The following is a 15,466-nucleotide window of genomic DNA, read 5'->3' as shown; positions in this document are numbered from 1 at the left end:
GATGCGAGGCTAAGTACTTCCTTTTTCTAACGAGAGTCTCATGTAGGGTGAGCTGGACTGGAGAGCTGGAGATCGTGGAACTAGCGGGGGTGCCGGTGGACATGGCAGACTGAGAGACGGTTGGAGATGGTATTCTTGCCGGTGCCCTAGATGCAGTGTTTCCTACTATGAAACTGGTGATTCCCTGACCCTGACTGCTTTGGCCTGTCAACGAAGCCTGCACAGATACTGCAGGTGGTGCGGAAAATGGTGGCCTTACAGTGACGGAAGGGATGTAGCGTTGCTGACTAGCTTCATTGGCCGAGGGTGCTACAACCTTAAAGGACGTTTGGTAGTTAGTCCAGGCTTGCAAATGCATGGTGGTTAAATGTCTATGCATGCAACTTGTATTTAGACTTTTCAGATTCTGACCTCTGCTTAAGGTAGTTGAACATTTTTGACAGATGACTGATCAATTGGATGTTGTTTAAAAAAATGCCAGACTGCACTCTTTCTAGCATCGGATACCTTTTCAGGCATTGCAGACTGAGCTTTAACCGGATGGCCACGCTGTCCTCCAACAGGTTTTGGCTTTGCCACGCGTTTTGGGCCAGATACGGGCCCGGCAGATGGAACCTGTTGCGATGTTGATGCCTGCTGCGGTCCCTCCTCCTCCGCTTCAGAACTACTGCCGCCTGCACCCTGTTCCCCCAATGGCTGCCAATCGGGGTCAACAACTGGGTCATCTATGACCTCCTCTTCTATCTCGTGTGCAACTTCGTCTGTGTCACCGTGTAAGCCGGTGGTATAGCGTTCGTGATGGGGCACCATAGTCTCATCAGGGTCTGATTCTGGATCAGTACACTGCGAGGGCAATGTTGTGGTCTGAGTCAAAGGAACAGCATAGTAATCTGGCTGTGGCTGTGCATCTGTGCACTCCATGTCCAATTTAACTTGTAATGGGCATGGCCTGTTAACTGTTTCACTTTCTAACCCAGGAACGGTATGTGTAAAGAGCTCCATGTAGTAACCCGTTGTGTCGCCTGACGGATCCTTCTCTGTTGTTGTTTTTGCTGAAGAGGACAAGGAAGCGACTTGTCCCTGACCGTGAACATCCACTAACGACGCGCTGCTTTTACATTTACCAGTTTCAGAAGAGGAGGCAAAAGAGCTAGAGGCTGAGTTGGCAAGGAAAGCCAAAACTTGCTCTTGTTGCTCCGGCTTTAAAAACGGTTTTCCTACTCCCAGAAAAGGGAGCGTTCGAAGCCTTGTGTAGCCAGACGACGAACCTGGCTCCACAGCTCGAGACTTAGGTGCTATATTGTTTTTTCCACGACCACCTGATGCTCCACCACCACTACCATCATTACCAGCTGGCAATGAACGCCCACGGCCACGACCTGTTCCACCAGACTTCCTCATTGTTTTAAAAACGTAACAAAAGTAATGGTATTTGTTACTGTAAAACAACTTACAAGGTGAACTCAAACTTCTGTAGGATTTAGATATCCCTTTATAGGTGGGTGAGACTGCAATGAAAATCAGGCACAATGTTACACACTCGGTTTTCTGGGGCACAAAATGAGAGAGATGCCACACACGCAGGACTGTCACTCAAGCACAAATGCCAATATTAATCTCCCAATATTTATTTTTTTTCAGGGAGAATTTAAAAACCAAAAAGAAAAAACAGACACTAGGCTTTCTGTGGCCCACAATTTGAGAGAGATGGCACACACAGGACTGGCACAGAAGCACAAATGCCAATATTAATCTCCCACTATTTATTTTTTTTCAGGGAGAATTTAAAAACCAAAATTAAAAAAAACCAGACACTAGGCTTTCTGTGGCCCACAATTTGAGAGAGATGGCACACACGACTGGCACTGAAGCACAAAGGCCAATATTAATCTCCCACTGTTTATTTTTTTTTCAGGGAGAATTTAAAAAAAAACAAAAACACTAGGCTTTCTGTGCCTCAAAAATGGAGAGAGATGGCACTCACAGGACTGGCACTCTAGCAGAAATGCCAATCTTAATCTCCCACTACATTTTTTGGTTCGGGAGAATTGCCAAGAAATCAGGGCCAGTATTACACACTAGGCTTTCTGTGCCCCAAAATTGGAGAGAGATGGCACACACAGGACTGGCACTCTAGCAGACATGCCAATCTTAATCTCCCACTACATTTTTTGGTTGGGGAGAATTGCCAAGAAATCAGGGCCAGTATTACACACTAGGCTTTCTGTGCCCCAAAATTGGAGAGAGATGGCACACACAGGACTGGCACTCTAGCAGAAATGCCAATGTTAATCTCCCACTACTTTTTTTGGTTAGGGAGAATAGTGTATAATCAAGATGATTCGTCAAACACAATCTGACAGGTGCCCCGCCCCCTATCAAAGTGTATCAAAGTGTGTAACCCCGCCCTGCCTCCTGTCAGCCAGCTGTCCCTGAGTCTGGCTGACTTCCCCTTTTGATATAGTTTGATATTGTTAATTTGATCCAAATGATTATTATCACAGTATTTGTTTTATATTAGATTTTGATAATTCCCCTATTAGATGGCCGGGGTATATAATTATATCCTAGGATTCTCATTTTTACACGTGGTTTATAACACCAGTCTCATTATATGGGCACATTATGTATGTGGCCATATTACAACACCCGCAAATAAGAAGCGGTGTGTTTTATACGATTATAAAGAACAAAGACGATATTGTAAAAATTTAAAAAGATTTTATTGTTGCAAAATAAATACATCTCAAAGACATTTCAATACTATAAAAATTCTTACAGAATATAAAAAGTAAAAACATTAAATAGTACAATGAACATACATCATTACACTTCTTACAAAATAATTAATATAGCGTTACAAGGCGTGTACAGCATTTATCCAGTACATTCATTACATCGTGAGCCACATGGTTTGTAGCAACGGTAGAGACCTTTTTTTAGGTAACAGAGTTCCGCGTGTGGAACCTAATGACGGGAAAGATTGAATTGTACGTGGCAACGGGGTTAACTTCTGGGGGGTAGACACAGCGTGTGCCTCACTGTTGGAAATTTTTAATTCATCTAAAAGCTTCCTAGTAGTGGGGTTACCCACAACTGTAGACGGCATATTTAGCTCGGCCATAGCCTGCATAAATGAATCCCAACCCGGAGGTAAATTCCGGCCGGGCAGAGCATGGCTCTGCGTTGTACTACGTACCAAATCCAGTAAGTTAGACCCTGATATTACGGATCCTTTGAAAATAAATTCAGCTTTATTATTCCAGGCTGTGACATTTTTATTCTGCAGCAACCTGTTTAGTAAAAATTCAGCATTCTTTTTATATCTTTGGTTTATATGGCTGACAATTTCAGCGATCTCTTGATTTTTATCAGAGTCGGTATTTGGCAATTGTTGCTGACCAGGATCAGGAGTGCTAACGAGATTTAAAGCCGTTACTTCTTTTGAGCTGTGCCTCGTATGTACCAAGTAGCGTTGTAGCACAGAGCTATACATTTTAATTTTCACATCATCGGGAATGTCGCGACGCTGTAAAATGTCGCTAATTTCACCATCAAGGCGTCGAATAACACTGTCGCGTATGTTATCTGTAGCACCGGGTCTTAGTTTGTCTAGCTCCTGTTTGGGCACTAGATACATTTTCTCTGCATGCTCCATTATCTTCCGGCGAGCAGGCTTGTTATTATTGGAATTGCAAAACTTAAAAAAGGGCCGATAAACCCACCGGCCTGCTTTAGTAGTCGCTTCTTTTTCTTTATGGGCTGAGATCTGTCGCTCAGGGTTCTTATAGCTTTACGCCACTTCTTTAATATACCTTTTTGGCGCTCTTTCAGCAGAATCCTGCCTTTTAAGATATTTAAAGCAATCTCGCCTATGGCTGTAATTAAATCATTGTTTGCATTGCGCAAAATAGACTTTCTGACAGCGGGGGTTGCTTTCACCAGAGTTTTTAAGAGAGCCCAGTTACGCCGGAGTCTCTCAAACATCTTTACATCACAACGCACACAGCATAGAATGTCTGATGCCTGGTAAAATTCACTTTTTAGAAGTGTTTTTCTTTTGAACATAGACAGCAGGCAGCGCGGGTGGAAACAACCCAGTCCTTAAGCGCAGATCCTCAGGGGTATTAGCTCTCAAATCTACAAGCAAATACCCGTAAAGGTCCCACGTGGCATCCTCAAAAGCTTCTAGGAAAAAACGTGTTTTTCCGGGATACATCTGACGAGCCAGAGTTAAAATTTGTAATTTATCTCGGGGGTTATTAGAAAGCACCATGTACTTTGTGTTTAAATTTATCGTACGGTTTTTCTTACCCTGACAAAATATGTTTTGCACCAGGTAGAAAATGCTGAGATTTCTGTGGTGCACATACTTGGTAAAGGCTTTTTCTATCTCACAATTTTCACTAGCACTCTCCATGAGATCATCAACAATCACCAAATTCACCTTCTCCGGTGGGAATAATTCGTCATCTACGAATGTATTCGGCAGACCCTCCACAAATCTGGCGTGGGGAAAAGAGAGAGAGATTTCATTATATAGGTTTTGCCAACACGAATAAAACCATACAATATTATCTGAGAAAAATTAGCTTCAATACAGGTCCTTCTCAAAAAATTAGCATATAGTGTTAAACTTCATTATTTACCATAATGTAATGATTACAATTAAACTTTCATATATTATAGATTCATTATCCACCAACTGAAATTTTTCACGTCTTTTATTGTTTTAATACTGATGATTTTGGCATACAACTCCTGATAACCCAAAAAACCTGTCTCAATAAATTAGCATATTTCACCCATCCAATCAAATAAAAGTGTTTTTTAATAACAAACAAAAAAACCATCAAATAATAATGTTCAGTTATGCACTCAATACTTGGTCGGGAATCCTTTGGCAGAAATGACTGCTTCAATGCGGCGTGGCATGGAGGCAATCAGCCTGTGACACTGCTGAGATGTTATGGAGGCCCAGGATGCTTCAATAGCGGCCTTAAGCTCATCCAGAGTGTTGGGTCTTGCGTCTCTCAACTTTCTCTTCACAATATCCCACAGATTCTCTATGGGGTTCAGGTCAGGAGAGTTGGCAGGCCAATTGAGCACAGTAATACCATGGTCAGTAAACCATTTACCAGTGGTTTTGGCACTGTGAGCAGGTGCCAGGTTGTGCTGAAAAATGAAATCTTCATCTCCATAAAGCATTTCAGCCGATGGAAGCATGAAGTGCTCCAAAATCTCCTGATAGCTAGCTGCATTGACCCTGCCATTGATGAAACACAGTGGACCAACACCAGCAGCTGACATGGCACCCCACACCATCACTGACTGTGGGTACTTGACACTGGACTTCAGGCATTTTGGCATTTCCTTCTCCCCAGTCTTCCTCCAGACTCTGGCACCTTGATTTCCGAATGACATGCAAAATTTGCTTTCATCAGAAAAAAGTACTTGGGACCACTTAGCAACAGTCCAGTGCTGCTTCTCTGTAGCCCATTTCGGCACCTGTAGCCCATTTCCTGCACACGCCTGTGCACGGTGGCTCTGGATGTTTCCACACCAGACTCAGTCCACTGCTTCCTCAGGTTCCCCAAGGTCTGGAATCGGTCCTTCTCCACAATCTTCCTCAGGGTCCGGTCTCCTCTTCTCGTTGTACAGCGTTTTCTGCCACATTGTTTCCTTCCAACAGACTTACCATTGAGGTGCCTTGATACAGCACTCTGGGAACAGCCTATTTGTTGAGAAATTTCTTTCTGGGTCTTACCCTCTTGCTTGAGGGTGTCAATGATGGCCTTCTTGACATCTGTCAGGTCGCTAGTCTTAAGGCCCCTTCACATTTAGCGACACTGCAGCGATACCGACAACGATCCGGATCGCTGCAGCGTCGCTGTTTGGTCGCTGGAGAGCTGTCACACAGACCGCTCTCCAGCGACCAACGATGCTGGTAACCAGGGTAAACATCGGGTAACTAAGCGCAGGGCTGCGCTTAGTAACCCGATGTTTACCCTGGTTACCATGCTAAAAGTAAAAAAAAACAAACACTAGATACTTACCTACCACTGTCTGTCCTCCAGCGCTGCGCTCTGCTTCTCTGCACTCCTCCTGTACTGTCTGGGAGCCGGAAAGCAGAGCGGTGACGTCACCGCTCTGCTTTCCGGCTCACAGCCAGTACAGGAGGAGTGCAGAGCGCAGCGCTGGAGGACAGACAGCGTTAGGTAAGTATCTAGTGTTTGTTTTTTTTTACCATTAGCATGGTAACCAGGGTAAACATCGGGTTACTAAGCGCGGCCCTGCGCTTAGTTACCCGATGTTTACCCTGGTTACCAGTGAAGACATCGCTGGATCGGTGTCACACACGCCGATCCAGCGATGTCTCCAGGGAGTCCAGCGACGAAATAAAGTTCTGGACTTTATTCAGCGACCAACGATCTCCCAGCAAGGGCCTGATCGTTGGTCGCTGTCACACATAACGATTTTATTAACGATATCGTTGCTACGTCACAAATAGCAACGATATCGTTAACAATATCGTTATGTGTGAAGGTACCTTTACCCATGATGGGGGTTTTGAGTAATGAACCAGGCAGGGAGTTTATAAAAGCCTCAGGTATCTTTTGCATGTGTTTAGAGTTAATTAGTTGATTCAGAAGATTAGGGTAATAGGTCGTTTAGAGAACCTTTTCTTGATATGCTAATTTATTGAGACAGGTTTTTTGGGTTATCAGGAGTTGTATGCCAAAATCATCAGTATTAAAACAATAAAAGACGTGACAAATTTCAGTTGGTGGATAATGAATCTATAATATATGAAAGTTTAATTGTAATCATTACATTATGGTAAATAATGAAATTTAACACTATATGCTAATTTTTTGAGAAGGACCTGTATTATATAGCAGCTGTTTTACAAAATAGCTCTTTCCAGAATTAGACGGGCCTGCTAGAATGCATGAGAACGGGTGTTGCAGACGCGTATCCATCACAATACTCAACTAATATCCAAAAGGTAATGTTGTGAAATCGTCTAAGAGTCGCCACTTTGTATAAACACACATTGTGTTTTGCGTAATGGCCTTGTTTCAATATCCCAGTACTTTTTATTTCTCACAATGGACGCCTGCTGTACGACAATACGTTTCTGAGTTTCTGCGGCAGAATTGCGCGGGTAGTCCAGAACTAGATCTTTTAGACTGTTGAAATTAATAGATTGAGAGTTACCGACATTTAGTGTTATTCCCTTAACTTTTAAGACAGTTTTACCGGTGTTGAGTTTGTATCCGTAAGTTTTGGGGCCCGCGGATACAAATTCTGTGATGTGTGTACCATCGGGTATTTCACTGGTCAGTTCCCCCAGGTAATCACCTAAAGGCGGTTGCCACTCACCATCTCTCTGTACAAAAATAACTGAATCTGTGTTGTGATAAAGGCACCTCTCCTGCAGCCGGTCCAGCAGCGAATAGAGCTCTAGCCGAGCATATGCTGTTGTAAAACACGCTATAAAAATGTTTTTGTTGAGTGTGTGGTGGCCTTTTGCATATTTCCAGTTAACGGTTGCAGTGTCATCATCAAGGAAATGTAACATCGAAATGTCATAGTAAGGCAGGAACAAATACTTAAAAAGCTCATCTGGATCCCTAACAATGCTGGTACATGATAGATTAGATCTCTGAGCAAACTTTCCCCATAAAGAATTTAAGAAAAGCTTGGAGATCTGTGTCCTAGCAGGATTGACAGCTATATTTTCAGGCCGTAATTGGACACCTTCTTTTTCAAGAAAAGAGTCAATGTACTGCCGTTTCTTGGTGTCATCAGTGCACCAGCTAGGATAACCAGAGGTTTCCTGCTTATCCCTAAGATGTAATTTAATGTAGGGAGCAAACATATCATCAGTGGTTTTAGGAAAATGCCATATTTCATAGATGTGCGCGATCCGATACCCTTTTTCTATAGCCATGTTGAGCTCTATAGTGCACCAGGTGCCTGTCAGCGCTCGTTCTTCATCACTATGAGCACAAATATCTGCCTGGGAATTTACAGCGCATGTGTAGCAAAGGGGAAACATTAATTTTTTGTTGAGTTTTACCGGTAGAACTGGAAAAAATAAATCTCTCGGCGGGTAGACCTTGACTCTAGCAATGCCAAAGTATTTTTTAATGAATCCAAAATTGTCATAGATGATGTCTGGATGGCCTACAGGGTATGTTTTAGTTTTGTTTACAAAGGGGTACAGACTGGTGAAATCGTAGTAATGTAAAGTCTCCCCTTCTTCCAGATGGTGATAGAGCTTAATGGCGTTAGTTCGCCCGCCATAAAGCGCATCAAGGGGGTCTAAAGGAATAGGGAACTCCATCTGGCGGAGAAATGCTTGAAGGTTAGAATCATTTTCAACCATTTCATTCCACTCATGCTCCCACATCACTCTTATTGTGTAGCCGCAGCACTGTAAGTAACGCTTTTTAGCTAAAAAGGTATAATATAATTGTAGGACGTGCTTGTGACCTTATTCGTGTCATTCTCATTATAGCACACGGGACACCCATGGTAAAAACAACCCTGAAATTCACAGGCTATGTGTTGGCCGCTAACATAGGCATAACCATCTAGAAAATAATTCCCGACTTGTTTTTCACCACCCCTCAAAGCGTGCTGTATGTCGATGTTCTCGGAGTGGGCTACATACATAAGCCACTGTATAGCGGGTGTCGAGTAGCGCTTTTTTGCCTTGTGATAATTATCACCAGGTAAAATGGCGATTGTCTTTTTTGGTAGAAATTTAAACCGGTACATTGTCATACACACTGAGGCCAGTGTGATGAGCTGAAAAGGGTCAACAGATCTGCTCACTACAATCCTTTGCTTCTGACGCTTACAGTATTTTTTAACATTTTTCTGCGTCATCTGCATAATACGCTCTCTATAGATCTCGCAGGCGTGTCTCAAAATTTCAACATCTTGTTTGCAATAAGATTTTAGCTCGGCCTTGAAGTCAAAAGTTGTATTTACCTGTGTCTCATACCACTCCAGGAACTCTACCTTCTCACCAGGTGACATGTACACCACCCCATAATATTTTACATCAGGTATGGGACCTACATAGTTTTGGTTTTCTCTGGTATTGTAAAAGTGTGGAAAATGTCCTTTGCCCCCTGAAAAGCCCATGGCCTGTGGTAATTTACTGAGTTTCATGGGGATAAAATTTAGAGAGTCTATGAACCTTATAGACAAATCGGGTAGCGACACACACAAGAGACGGCCACATTGGGTTATCAACTGTACTTGTAGTTTTTCAGAAATCAGTTCCTTAACAATAAAGTATGCGTCGTATCTTCCACCATTGTGGGCAATAAATGTATGATCTGAAAATTTACCGCTTGTAAAGAACTGTACAAAGTCATGTATACAGGTATCACCCTCAAACTCCCAGGAGGGATGGCCATACAGCGTTGTAGCATAAATGTAATTCGGGATGTGCATGCCTGTCTCCTGCATACATTCAAAATCATAAAAGATATAACAATCTGACTCATCCTGTGCTACATACTTCCGCATGTAGCAGAGATGGGCATCAAATTTATTTATATGTCTGCGACATACAGGACAGCGCAAACCATTACATTTATGCTCAGTATCGCTATTTCTGAGAACAAAATGGTTGCATTTATCACAAAATGTTTTAAGCCTGCAGAATGCTGGGTCGCCTACAGCCAATTGTGTGTGATAATCTAAGCACTCGCTCGAGCGGAAATAAACCCTGCAAACAGGACATCTGGGTTGGTGGTCGGCACTGCTTTCTATACAATTCTCTCTCTGACAGGCTTTGCAAAAATGCTGACAGGAGTGATTGTTTTTGTGGTGAAACACTGAATTGCAGAGCTCACAAAAGTAATCAGCACCGATAAAACCCTTCATATTTTTGATACCGTAGTAGTGATTATCATGGAACAATATGAATACTGTTTTACCATTAGGTGTATTACCGCTCTGAAAGTAACGCCAATCGCCCTGACTATAGTACAGTACTTTAATGGTGACCCCCAAATATTTTTCAAATGCCGGAATGTCGCTAAAACTCACTAATTGCCCAGTGATGTGTGTATGTTTTTAGAGCAGCTCAGTAAAACAGCATCAGTGACATCCGTGTCGTCCATCAGGGCGCACACACTAGCAGCCAAACACAGATTTGTTGTGTAATTGTTAAAATCATACAGCCATTGCCTCTTTTGTTTAATGATCTGACTGCTCGCTATAGATTTCAAGCGCCTTTTTACACCACCGCGTCGGTTTTTAATGATGGTGACGACTAGCTTTAGCGAATTGGATGATATGCATTCATTGTTACTTTGAAGTTTTAAAAAAGATTCAGAATTAAAATCTTCACGGGTTTGTTTTGTAGTGAAAATAGGGTCTAAAATATCGCCAGCATCAAACCTTAACTGTACAAAGTCACCAGGTTCAATGTCCCTGATGATTCTATCCAGTAATGCCTGAATGCCTTCATGAACAATATTCACGCCCTCTTCAAATGATCGTACACGCTCCAAATTTACAAATCTAAAATGATCTGTATGTATATGGCCATTGAAATTGCGGAGGGCCCTTTGATGATGATGGATGTGTTGCAAAAATACTGTATGATCGGGGCTCCGCACATTACCATCAGCGACAGCACCAGCGTCTGAGGCTTGTGAATTTTGTGCAGATGCATGCGTGGCATCTGCAGAGCTGTCTCGGCTATGTGAATGCTGTTCTGACTCTTGTGACGACGGCTGGGGTGTCTGTAGAGGCACTGCAGGACACATGCCACCACGACGCCTCCTAGGGCATAGCGCCCGTCTAGCGCTGACCAGCAATTTTAGAGTCCTTTTTATAACTCTAGCCCTATTATACCGGGGTAGTGTTAGTTTAGGTGGTTTATGCAGGCTGTAGCCGACCATATTTAGTCATAATGGGGTCGCTGTAGTTGTTATCTCGCCAGCCAGTTGCAGGCTCCGGAGTGCGTATAGTTCGGCCTTATTAGCATGTGTTGCGATTTATGTTGATAATAATTTTTCAAAAGTATCACAAAAAAACATTATTTTGGGGGCCCAGAGTTTGTAGCGTAAGTAGTGGCTGAACTGTTCCTGAAACACATGCATTTCAGCGGGGCCCCAGTCGATGGATTCATGCAGCAGATTTGTAGATGCCGCCTGAATCCGTTGCTTTTTACACACCTTAAGCTCTTTACACACCTTAACATCCGCAGGTAAAGCCCTCTTTGACCGTTTCTTAACATTAACAGAGTTAGATACACAGACATGAGATGGGCCGCCCAAATTAGCGGCTCCTGAGGGGGCGGCTCTAGAGGTATTAGCAGGTACAGTTAGACATGTCGCTGACGGTTGCATAGTGTGGGCCATACGTATAATGAGCGGTTCTACGGATGATTGCTTACCATCAGCGAGCTGATCAATCTCGTGATCAAGCTCTTCATGAGTCATCGTGGCTGTGGTACCCACGGCGCTGGATGTGGTTGGTGGCTCTGTAATATGCTTTGTTTTTCGCTTATGTTTTCGGGGTGCCTCTACCACTTCTGGATATAGTAGCACGGGGTCATTCACATGGCTGGTCGATGGCTGTCCAGTACTTGAATGGAGTATTTCACGATGGTCCGACGGTACAGGGTTTCCTGCGCCCTGCACCACACAGATCGGTGATAGCGGCGATGTTCTAATAGCTCCATTAGCCGACTGTATTGCCGTCCACACTGGTACTGCGCCATTCTCGGAGAGGTGTAGCGGCTGTAGAGGTGCTGGAGGTGTTTTTCTCATGACTTTGCGTTTAGCTGCAGGAAAGATTATACATGTGTCAGATATGTGTGAGACCGCCGCATGTCGCTGCGCTTAGCTGCAGGAAAGATTATACATGTGTCAGATATGTGTGGGACCGGGATCTCATTGGTGAAGCACGTGTATCATTGATTGTACAGAGACTGTGCATGTATATCAAAATATACACTTACGGGCTAGCGATGGGTGGTGAATGATTGCCGTGGCGTCTTCTGGAGCTTCTGTGAGGTTCTCCATTAGCTGCGATATATTCTCTTTTGTGATTCTAGGCTTCAGTTTCCAAGCTATAAATAAAGATATAGGACTGTTTACAAGCTATAAATAAAGATATAGGACTTAGTAGAGGCGTGGTGGATTTTCTCAGAGTGGTTGTGCAAAAACACGCTTTCATATGATTGTTCCCTTTCCCTTTCCGGCCCTCCGGTCCTCGCTGTTTTTTAGGGGGCTCTAGAAACAGGGCTGTTTCTCGGTGTGGGGGTCTGGTAAAACAGGTCCTCAACAGGCATCTGATTGTGTTCCGAGGTAATTGGTTCTGGAAAAATGTCGACATCTGTAAAGAATTAATATATATTTACACGTCTAAATACTTAAAAGCTATATACACACACACACACACGCAGACACACAACGCACCTATGATGTCTTGAGCCAAATCCCACACAGCAGCGTCAGCTTCATTAGTGTTACTATACTCAGCTCCAGCTGTATCACACTCCAGAGCAGGCACGCTGAAGCTGTTTAAAAAATCATCGCTGATGTTCCTGATAAATTCATCTACATCATTGGAGGTGTTCCTGATAAATTCATCTTAAACAAGAGAGAATAAAACAATATAAAAAATAATATACAAAACAGTCCTTACTTAGAATGGCACACTAACAGATGCATTTATATAAAGCTTGAAACATACCTAATACCGAATCCACAACTTGGTCGGGAAAATCCAAAAAATTTTGGGATTCCATCTAAAATAAATTATCTGTGTAAATTTTTGTGCTATCTATATTAATTTTACAACACAGACAAACTCATTTATATACCGCATCAAATAAATTTGCGCCTAGTGTATGAATATGACTATAAATATGCCTATGTTAAACAAAACATAGGTAGTAAGTACGCGCTGAATACTTTAGTTAGGCTGTATTAACAGCTATTAACCACTGTATTACACAAATTATGCCATAATAAATGGGCGCTTAAATTATCAAAACAAATAATGCAGCTAACTACCAGTATACTAACTTATTAAACAAATAACATCCTTAATTGTGGTTTTAGAGATGCATAGTTAAATATAATTAAGCATTTGCAAATAATAAGACAACTGTCTTATATACTTACATTTAGAATGGTTCTGTCTAGTCTGACTTCTGGTGGCTGACTGGTGTAGGGCCGTGGCACAGACAGCTGTATTTATCCTGAGTGTCAGAAATCAGCCCTTCTGTTATCACCCAGAAACACACCCAGTTACGCCCCGCCACACGTCTTCTGTTAACACCCATAACACACCCATACAGACAATTATTGCTTGTATTGGCACAATCACGATATAGCCGGATTAAAACTGGTAATTTTATACAGTTAAATTTCTGAAAGAAGCAGGCTGTTGATTAATGAGACACAATCATTTTAATCAATCATGACGTCTAAATCGTATGATGACATATTAGAAAAACAATATTTTACAACCAAGGCTCCCGGATCATTCTGCGGAATTGACAAATTATTTAGAGAGACGAGAGACCGCGGTGTAAAAAAATCTGACGTGATTGAGTGGCTGAATAAGCAAGATGCCTACACGCTACACAAGCCTGTTAGAAAACGCTTTTTGACAAATAAAATTTACGTCTCGGACATTGATGCGCAGTGGCAGGCGGATCTCGTAAGTTTAATTGACTATTCAAGGGAGAATGATAATGTCAAATACATCCTGACGGTGATTGATATTCTATCAAGATACGCATGGTGCGTGGCCTTGTCAAACAAGACCGGCGCTAGTGTCGCCAGATCGTTCGAATTAATATTTAAAAATGATAAGTGCATACCGAAGAAATTGCAGACGGATCGCGGCAAAGAATTTATAAATTCCCCACTCAAGCAACTATGTAATATGCATAATATTCACCACTTTTTACCAATAATGATGTAAAAGCCGCTATGATAGAGCGTTTTAATCGCACATTAAAAACCCGTATGTGGCGCTATCTTACGCAGCATAATACCTTTAGGTGTATTGATATTTTACCGGATTTGGTACATAGCTACAATCATACGTACCACTCAACGATCCGCTGTAGCCTCGCGACTGTGACAGAGAAAAACGCGATGCAAATCTGGAGCAATATTTACAGTTCTACTATTACTAATAAGCCTATTAAACCGACTTTAAAGGTTGGTGATCATATCAGAATTTCCCGCTATAAAGGGCCCTTCTGTAAGGCCTATAAAAAAAATCGTACAGCGAAGAGATTTTTTTAATTACCGCCGTCTATAATAAATTTCATAAACCTCTTTATAAAATCAGTGATTTAGCTGGGGAGGCTGTAGAGGGGTCATTTTATAAGGAAGAGCTGCAAAAAATACCTATGGATCAGAATCGTGTCTACAGAGTAGAAAAGATTTTGAGAAAAAATCGTGTCAGGGGTGTGAGTCACTGCTTCGTCAAATGGCTGGGGTACCCCAAAAAATTCAATAGTTGGATCCCGGCTTCGAAGTTGACAGATATATAACCATGGAAGCGGGTTCATTTTTCGTCACATTACCCAGCAATTCCTCAATTAAAATCTACCCCGATTAGCGAGGGCCGTTCATCTTACAGCAGATTATGAGGTGGCGTTAACGGAAATACAGTACCCCCATACGTGGAACACGTTTGAGGCTTTTGAAGGGAGCTTCTATGCGGCTAAACACGACGAACCGTTAGAACAGTATCACATAAAATCAGGATTTTACTCGAGCATTCCTAAGCTAGTTGGCGCGGTCAATGCCCGAATAGACGCGCTGTATTTATCCACGCCTGCTTACAGAATACGGTATGATGAGCTACGCCGAGAGGTGATCCTGCCCGACCCAGCCCCTATACAGTTTGCTCTGGGTACTAAGCTAAAATTTATTTTCGGACTACAGACTGTCGATGACTCACCCATTGCTTTAATGCCGTGGAATCGCCGCTTTTACCCCGATTCAAAGGCTGGTTTTTATTCGCTTTTTGTATACACTGATATAATTGAGCATCAGCTTGTAGGGGACAGTTACGTTCAACTGTTACAAACCGTAGAAGTTAGCGGCGATGATAATGATATTGTCACGGTGCGCTACTCGCGGCCCGATTACATACCGCTGTGCAAATAACACTTTGATTCCATAAACATTACAGTCATGTCGGACCAGGGTACGCTGGTTAAATTCAGATACGGCAAGTGTATAGTGCGATTACATTTTAGACCTCGACAGTATTGACACGATAAAATGGTGTCTCAAAGGGTGTATGGAGATCCCACTGTTTATGCCCGCTACTATACTGCCCAGTCGGGGCACGGGCTAGAGGGGTTCCGCGGGAGCGAGTACATGTATGGCTCTGGCCTGGCCGGGATATTTAAAGGCTTATTTCGACGCGCCGTGCCGCTTTTCAGAAA

Source organism: Ranitomeya imitator, chromosome 2 (genome assembly GCF_032444005.1).
Source record: "Ranitomeya imitator isolate aRanImi1 chromosome 2, aRanImi1.pri, whole genome shotgun sequence".
Lineage (NCBI taxonomy): Eukaryota > Metazoa > Chordata > Amphibia > Anura > Dendrobatidae > Ranitomeya > Ranitomeya imitator.
This window is presented reverse-complemented; position numbering follows the sequence as displayed.